We start from the raw sequence: 9,386 nt of genomic DNA on the forward strand, positions 1-9,386 counted from the left end.
AGAAATACCTAGTTATATATCTCTTTTAAACAGTTTTCTCCCTCCTCTGTTTCAGTGCAGTATACATTATTGAACCCATCTTACTCAGTCTCTCCCCAACAGTGGCATCATGTAATATTTGTCCTTTATCTTCATACTTCCTGACACACTGGAGCCCATTGCGGCAGTCACCTTGTCAATTCACCTTGTTAGGGGTCTCCCTCACCTTTGCTGATCCTCCATCCTTCCAGGCATCAGGTTTCTCTCCAAAGAAGAAGCCTTCCTAGTAATATGTCCAAAGTATGTGAGGCAAAGCCTCATCATTCTTGCCTCCAAAGAGCATTCCAGCTGTACAGTATCTGAGACATGTTGGTTTGTTCTTTCAGCCTTGCATGGAATATTCAGCACTTTTCTCCAACACCACAGCTCAGAGGCATCAATTTTTCTTCTGTCATCTTTAATCATTGTCCAACTCTCAGATGCATAGCAAGTGATAGGAAAGGCCATGGCCTGAATCAGATGCCCAAGAAACGTGATCCAACTAAATGTGGAAACTATCAAACAATCAAAAAATTAATATCATATGTGCAAGCAAAACGCTGCTGAAGATCATTCAGGGAATTGCCAGAAGTTAAAGCAGGATTCAGAAGAGGTTGTGGCATCGGAGATATCATTGTTGATGTCAGATGGATCCTGGCTAAAAGTAAAGAATACCTATTAAAAATATAAAAGAATGTCTGCTATATAATATATAAAAGAATGTCTATTTGTGCTTTATTTACTGTGCAAAGGCATTTGACTTTATAAACCCTAACAAGTTGCAGCTGACATTGAAAAAAACGTGCTCATGTGAAATCTGTGACTGTTGTGCAAATCAGTATCCATAGCTAATAGAAATTTCTGGGAATTTTGAACCCCTGAATAGAAAAAATTTATTTGTAAAGCATCCAGATTTGAAATATTTTTCCTGGTTGGTATGATGTCAAAATGCCTGTCAATCTCATTCGTCATTCCAAATTATGAATGTCAACATCATTAAAACCAAGGGATCACTGACTGATCATTTTCAGTTATTTCATTAGCCATACTTTGCTGTTTCCCACCATAAACCACCTGAGAAAAATATTTGGGGCATGAATGAAAGTTATCTTTTCTTCCCTGAACGTGTCCCTCACATTAGCTAAATCTGGCCCCTCAATTAAAAGACTAGGTGAAAAAAAGATTTAGGATTTTATTGGTAAAAGAAAACACCTCTTGCCTTCTAAAATTCTTTTCTGAAGAGACTTATCCTCCAGTTTTGAATGGATAGAACTTAGTATGGGTATGGCTTCATTTGAGAACTCACAAGGTCAACTGTCTCACCACCAATGTCAGCTAAGGTTGCCAAAAATCCTCTAAATCACAGTATTATTAATGAAATAGAGAGCTTTATGGCCTAGTGGCAAGAAGCTGTGCTGCAATTCCAAAGGCACATGGTTCAAGGCCACCACCAGCTGCTCCATGGGAGAAGGATGGGCAATCTCATCCTGTGTGATTAACTGCCTCTGATAATCCTCCAGAGGGACAGCTGTGGGTTGGTTCTGACTGGATGGAAAACAACAACAACAATTAAATTATCTCCCAAAATACATATTAAAGATCAACACAGTAATTGTAATAGTGAGCTCTCACATATCAGAGATTGTGAGGATGGAGCAAGATTCAAATCTGTTGTCCATAGGGTTGTTGTAAGTTATGGTCAACTTCATGGCACTTAACAATAAACAATATCCCCCACACAACTACCCTCACAACTGGACCAATAAGCAACATCATGATAAAGAGTAAAAGTACTGAAGTTGACAAAAAGTACTGAACTTCATTAGATGCAAAATCAACACTCATTTCTTGAAGTAACATTCAAGAAATGAAATGACATATTGCATTGGGCAGATCTTCTGAAAATTATCTTTTTAAGTGTTAAAAATATAGATATCACCCTGAAGACTAAGGTGTGCCTGGCTCAAGTCAGAGCTGGTGAATGAATGAAGAAGACCAAATAAAAAATCATTGTTTTTGAATTGTGGTGTGGCAAATAATTTTTAATATACCATGGATTTGTAGAAGCATGAACAAATTTGTCTTAGACAGGTTTTTTTCAGCCAGAATAAATAATCTTCTGAAGTGAGAAAAGTAAAACTTCATCTCATATATTTTGTATATGTATCAAGGGAGACTCATCCCTGGAGGACATCATGGTCTGTAAAGTAGAGGACCACCAAAAAAAGAGGAAGACCCTCAGTGAGACAGATTTTCATCGTGGCTGCAACAATGGAAGATGGCCCAGAACTTGGCAGTGATTTGTTCTGTCCTGTGTAGGGTTGCAGTGGGTCGGAACCAACAGAATGACACCTACCAACAACAGCCACTGTACCTGTGAATGTGACCTTGTTTGGAGTTGTTCTAAAAGGTTATCAGTTAGTGAATGAGGTCAGACTCCTGCATTATCACACTTATAAAAGGAGAGAACAGGAAGCATCTCACAGGGAGAAGACACACAGTGGGAAGTTACACCCCAAAGTCAAAGAATGTGAAGGAATATTCAGGGCTAACTGGAGCTAGAAGAGGCAGGAAGGATCTTCTCACAGAGCCAACAGAGAGAACAATGGCCCTGTCATCACCCTACCTTTGGACTTCTAGCCTCCAGAAATATAAGACAATAAATTTCAATTCTTTAAATTCACTCACTTAGGGGTATTTTATTATGACATCTCAAGGTAACCAATACAACTGACATGGTTATATGCACTGAGAATTGTATAAGCTGAAGGACTCCATAGGACCTATATATAGATGAAGTGCCATTTTCTAAGAGTTAAACTGTAGTGCCAAAATGAGAGAAGTGGCAGAGAAAGGCATGACTAAAATTATCACCACACTTGGGATCCCACTGAGCCACTCTACCCTATCACATTGATTAACTCACATTTGGGGAAGCCTGAGACTCTAAAAAGATAGCTATAAACCAAGACTAGGAACTTCTGACGTCATTGACAATCTCTTCACAGATGGGCTGACTTGATCAAGTTTTGAACTTGAATTATTTTGAGAAGGTTTTTATGCAAGTTGAGGAGGCCCAGAAGGTAAAGAAAGGTGAATTATTCACCTAGAAAAACAGGTAAAAATAACTACTTTGAGTAGTCAAAATGCTTTGATGGTGGCAACTGTATTAATAACTGCCAAAACTTGGCTGCAGTCAAGATGTCTTCTAATAGATGAAAGGATAAGGATTCGTACAATGGAGTATTACATGATTAGGAAAAGAAGTAGGCTGTCAAGCTATGAAAAGACATGGAGAAATGTCAACTACATATTAAAGAATAAAAAGAATCAGTCTGGAAAATGTATCTGTTATATGAACCGAACTCTCTGTGTGTTGTTAGGTGCTACCAAGTGGACTACCACCCACAGGAACCCTGTGAACAACAAATCTGAACATTACCCAATCCTACGATCATCACCACCCATGTTTGAGTCCACTGTTACAGTCACTGTGTAGCTCCATTTTATTGAGGATCTTCCTCACTTTCACTCACCTTCAATCTTTCTCAGCAAGGCATCTGAAATGTGTTAAAACTAGAGTGTTTTTGGTTTTTTGGAGTTGTTGTTGTTGTTATGTGCCGTCAAGTCGCTTACGACTCATAGCGACCCTATGCACAACAGCCCTAAACTCGGCTCTGTCCTGTGTCAATTGCAGTGTCTCTGACACTCCCATCCCGAGTATCCCAGTCACTAAATCAATCTACCTCATAGAGGGCCTTCCCCTCCTGCGTTGTCCCTCTCCAAGGACCTGTCCCTCCTTGCAACATGTCCAAAGTATGTTAGACGGAGCCTTAGAATCCTTGCCTCCAAGGAGCAGCCCGGTTTAACCCTCTCCAGGACAAATCTGTTTGTTTTCCTAGCAGTCCATGGTACCCTCTTCTCTAGCACCACAGCTCAAAGGAATCAATTCTCCTTCTATCCTCCTTAGTCATTCATTGTCCATCTCTCTGACACATAACAAGTGATTGCAAAGACCATGGCCTATATCAGATGCACCTTAGTTTCTAGAGAGACACCATTGCTCTTCAGCACTTTGGAGAATTCCCTAACAGCAGACTTTCACATGGCAATACGTCTTTTAATTTCCTGGCTACTGGTGCCAAGAGTGTTGACTGTGGAGCCAGCAAACTAAAACTGTGAACAATCTCAGTCTCTTCGCCATCCATCCTGATGCTGCCAATTGGTCCAGTGGTGAGAATCTTTGTCTTCTTGACACTGAGCCTGAATCCATATTGGAGGCTACAGTCATTGACCCTCTGTAGCAAGCGCTTCAGGTCCTCCTCAGTTTCAGCAAGCAAGCTCGTGTCATCTGCATAACGCAGATTGTTGATAGATCTTCCACCAATCCTGACTCCACGTTTCTCCTCATAGAGCCCAGCCTCCCAGATAATCTGTTCTGCAATTTTGAACCATGCAATATTTCCCTGCTCTATTCTGACGACTGCCTCTTGGTCCAAATATAGGTTTCTAATTAGCACTATTAAGTGTTCTGGGATTCCTCTTCTTCTCAGAGGTTTTGTTTGTTTGTTTGTTTTTGTTTTTAATCTCTTCACTACTCACTGATAGAGGCAAGTGAGTTGAGGTAACTGTAAATAAGTAAACAGACATATCTATATACACAGTTGTAATTTAGCAAAACAAGTGAAAAAGGTTTATTAAGGTAATGCAAAGAAGGCGTTGTTGAAAGATAACGATGAAAAGTAAAGAAGGAAAAAGGGAGGAAATTGAGGGATGGACCCAAACTTTTGGCGGGCAGCCTGTTGAAAGAGAGTAGCCTCCTCCGGTGGGACTGCTTTTTATTGGCTCTGAGTCTCCTGAGACTGGCCCTGCCTACAGATCTGTAGGATTGGTTGGGGTTTGAATCCCCTGCATTCCTAAGGAGAGAGCTTCTTCACTTTGATGCATCTGTTTTTTACTTCCTTTCCTATTTCCTGAGAAACCTTGCTTTTAGTCCTTCCCTATGGGAATGGGAGAGAAAGAAAGACAGAAACTGACCAGGTAGCAATTCTATCCCTTAACAATCTCTTTCTCCAAGAACTGGTCTCTTGACAAAATGTCCAAAGTATACGAGACAAAATTTCACCATCCTAGCCTCTAAGGAGCACCCTGGTTCTACTTCCTCCAAGATAGATTTATTTGTTCCTTAGGCAGTCCAAAAGGCAAAACTGTAGAAACAGTGAAAATATCAAGAGTTGCTAGAATTCTAGATGAGAAGAGAGAGTAAGATATGGAGTGTAGGGCATTTTAGAGACAGTAAATCTATTCTGCTTGATACTGCAACAATGGACGAGTGACAGCATGCATTTCTCAAAGCCCACAGGACTGTATAAAAGCAGCAGTAAACCTCAATGTGAACTATTTGAGTGTTGTTGACTCAGAACCAACTCCCAGCTGACCTCCAGTGGGTTTCCAGAGGTTTTAGATTTCACAGGAGGAGACTATCCATCTTTCTCCCACAGAGCAGCTGGTGAATTCTAACTGCCTGCATTTGTGTTGGCAGCACAACTCCTTACTCATTAGGCCACTGGATTTCCTTTAGTGTGAACTATAGACTTCAGTTAATGAGAATGTATCCAGGCTGATTCATTGCTTGTAACAAATGTGCACAGAACACCAGATGCTAATAATAGGAGAAACTGCAGAGGGGGAAAGGAGAAGGTGGGAACTCTGTATTTTCTACACTATTCAAAAAATCATATTTAAAAAAAATAAACCTAAAATGACTCTGAAAACAATAATTTATTCTGGGATCATGGCCAGAGGATAGTAAAGAGAGTTATGCTTCTGGCTCCTGGAGAAGTGGATTCCCCGGGACTTGGCTCCATGGGATACAGGAGGGAAGAGAGACAGGAGCCAGAGATTTCAAGGTAAGGATAGCAGAGGTGACACTGAATGGAGAAATGAGGAAATAATAGAACAGGTGTGATCTGTGTAGCATAGGACAAAGGCACAGTGAGATAGCTGACATTTGAAAGCCACATGAGGTCGCATGATTTGGAATTGACTCACTGGCAACTAACCACACAGGAATTGTTCCTATTATCCATCCTTCCCTGCAGGACTTCTAAATGCAACCCTGTGTTCAATGAAATCATTAGGAAGTGTGCTGCTTCAATTCTTCACAAAGAAAGACTTAATCGGATTAGAATTTAATGCAATGCTTTCCGTTTTCAGAGAATTGACACTATGCTTTGTAATTGTCCTTAGTTGCCACAGTCCTGACTTACTGAGCAAAGCTGTGTGGCTCACTGCAAGAGACAGGTGGTAGGTACATTTCAGCCACTCTGCAAAACTACTTAAGAAGATATCATTATTATTTTAAATTTTATTTTATTAATTTTAGTGAATATTTACAGAGGTTTTGGATTTCCATTCATTCATTGTTGCACTTTTTTTTTGCTTGATTTAAAAAAGAATCAATTTATGTAATGAAACAAATTTTCCCCCTTTCCCTTTGCTACAAGGAAGCCTAGAGTTAAGGAAGCATAGATAAATTCAAACCTTCAATTTCATCTCAACCACCAGAAAATGGTTATTTTTCAGTCTTTTCACTAGGTAGTTTCCATTTATTTTTAACTATCCTGTTGTCTATGTATTTGTGTTTATAAGTTGCACCCAAGTTTTTCTGAAAGTAAGCAACAATTACATCTCTGAAAAATTTAAACTCTTCATCTTGTATAGAAGTATCTGCAAATCCAAGAGCATTTAGCACATTGTTAGAGACCAGCAGTGTCTGCCATCTAGTGGTTCCCAACCAGGTGAAATAAAAGCAACATCCTTAAGAAGATACCAGACATCTCCGTCACTTCACCACCTATCGCTGCCTGCCCTTTGACATCTTTATTCTGGCCCCACTAGCTGGCCTGCTACTCCTCAAAGTCCCTAAACAAGCGTCTCTGGACCCTCCTCCGAACTTTGGAAACTCTTACTGTAAACATTTGCAGGGATTACTACTTTAGCTCTTTCAGTTATCTGCTCAACTATCCTCTGATCAAGGAAATCTTCCTGACACTGACACAGTACCTGGAACTGTACATGCCATATAGTATTGCTCAATTGCTTGGATAAACAAACAAACTTAATGTTGCCACTGTGACTGCTATTTCTCGTATATTATCTATAATCTATACTCCGACAGACATGTTGTTGTTCAGTGCTGCCAAGTAAATTAAACTTATAGATACCCCTATGAACAGCCGCCCTGAACCCTGCCCTATCCTGCGCCGTCCTCATCACCTCTGACACACTCATCAGTCCATTGCTGGAGAGGCTCTTTGGGATATTCTATGACTTTTATTTGCAACACTTCTCTCCTTATTCTCAAAACCAACTGGAGACTGATGAAAAGTGACCACAGCACATCAATCAGAATATTATTGCGTTATAGCACCATACTCCAGTTGGATTTGTTTTGTGAAAGGACAGAAAAGGATGGCATCCATATGTCCAAGCTTTTGCATCCCTGTTTCAGCACAGTGCAAACTGATGATTCAAATCTGGTGGACTCATTAGAAGCCCCCAGAAAATGGGAAAGAAGATGCTTCTTAAGGATCCAGGGAATCTCAATCCTCTTATCCCTTGAGTCTTCCATATGTTCCTCCCAGCTTCTGTATTCTAGGAGAACGTTGGAGAAAAGAGGACTTGGATTAGCCAATTAACCTTCTAAAACCCCTACAGCTTTATATTCCCTGCTTCTGTCATACTCAGGCCTACCAGATTGTCAACAATGATAGTCTCACACATGTACACTAGGAATGGTATCCATCTAGCTCAGTAAGAGGCCACTTGGATCTTGTTTCTTTAAGGAGGAGATCATATGGCAGGTAGGGGTATGTGAATGGATGCAAGCTTCTTTATCCATTTCCAACTTATATAAAATTTATATAGATTATAGATATAGATATAGATATAGATATAGATATAGATATAGATATAGATATAGATGCCACTGCTGCTTCCAAACCTGTCATAGCATGTTATTGTTATGTGACAACTCATTGAATAAGAATATACTAGCTTACTGAAATGATCCCAGAAAATAAGAAGGCCTTATTCACCTCCATTTTTTGCCACCCACTATCAATGAGTTGTCACATAACAATAACATGCTATGACAGGTTTGGAAGCAGCAGTGGCATCCACTTCCTAAACAACATGCTTCTGGAAACTCTATGAACTTTGGTAAATGTCCATAGTTGTAGAGGGGCTTCAGGCCTTTTGTTCATAAGGTCGCTATGAGTCATGCTCAACTTAAAGGCAACCAACAACAACAACAACAAATCAACGAGTTGTTGTTATGTATTGTCAAGACAAAAACAACTCATAGTTGAACCTCAGGAGGTTTTCAGAGATAATCTCTTTTTCTCTTGCAGTGCAGCTGGTGGATTTGAACTGTGTGCCACTGTGTTGAGAGTGCAGCTCCTTACTCACAAGAGATTTCAAACAGTCTCTTGACCCCAGAGGAGAAACTGATGGTCCTATATAAGTCAAGGTGAAAATCTGCTAGAACTGTATCAGCCAACAGTCAACTCAAGCAGTCACTCCTACAGACTCATACCGGGACCTTAATAATAGGAAGGCTGTTGAATTATTTTAAGCAGTGCTTAATAGTTGGGTTGCAACTAGCTGAGCTGAGCTGCATTGAGACTCACCTGAAAGGAAAAAGGTTAGTGGGGAAATCAGCTGAATTCTCTTGAGCCCACTAAAACCTGGAGGGTCTGAGGTTCAGCGTGGACAATAGGAATTGATTCATAACTTTTGTGAAAACGTTTAGTATTGGAACTGTGGGAACAAAGCCGCGCAGACTCGACAAAAACTGGAAGCCACTAGATGAGCTTCTAAGAGACCCACTTGAAAGGAGAAAACTTAGTGGGGAAATTGGCTAATTTCGCTTAAGCTCCACTAAGACCCAGTGGGTCTGTTGCGTGACGTGGACAGTAGAAATTTGAATCAGAACTTCTGCTGGAGTGGACTCAGAACGAGCTAATAGCCTCGGTTGCAATCCGGACCACTTTTCGGTTGCACTGCAGATCGGCAAATGCCGGAATTTGCAAGCCGAGCTTCTGAGGGACCCATTAGAAAGGGATAACCTTTGGGGGGAAAGTGGCTGAATTTTCTAAAGCTCCACTAAGGTCCAGTGGGTTTGTTGCATGATGGAGACAGTAGGAATTTGAATAAGAACTTTTGATGGATTAGAGTCGGAACTGTACGAAATCAGCCTGAGTTGCATTCCGGTCCACATTTCAGTGTGCACTCCAGATCAGCAAAAGCCAGAAGCTGCTGGACCCATTTGAAAGGGGAAAGCTTAGTGGGAAAATTGGCTGAAT

Source organism: Elephantulus edwardii, unplaced genomic scaffold (assembly GCF_000299155.1).
Source record: "Elephantulus edwardii isolate Elephantulus edwardi_28Jun2011 unplaced genomic scaffold, EleEdw1.0 scaffold00051, whole genome shotgun sequence".
NCBI classification, from domain to species: domain Eukaryota; kingdom Metazoa; phylum Chordata; class Mammalia; order Macroscelidea; family Macroscelididae; genus Elephantulus; species Elephantulus edwardii.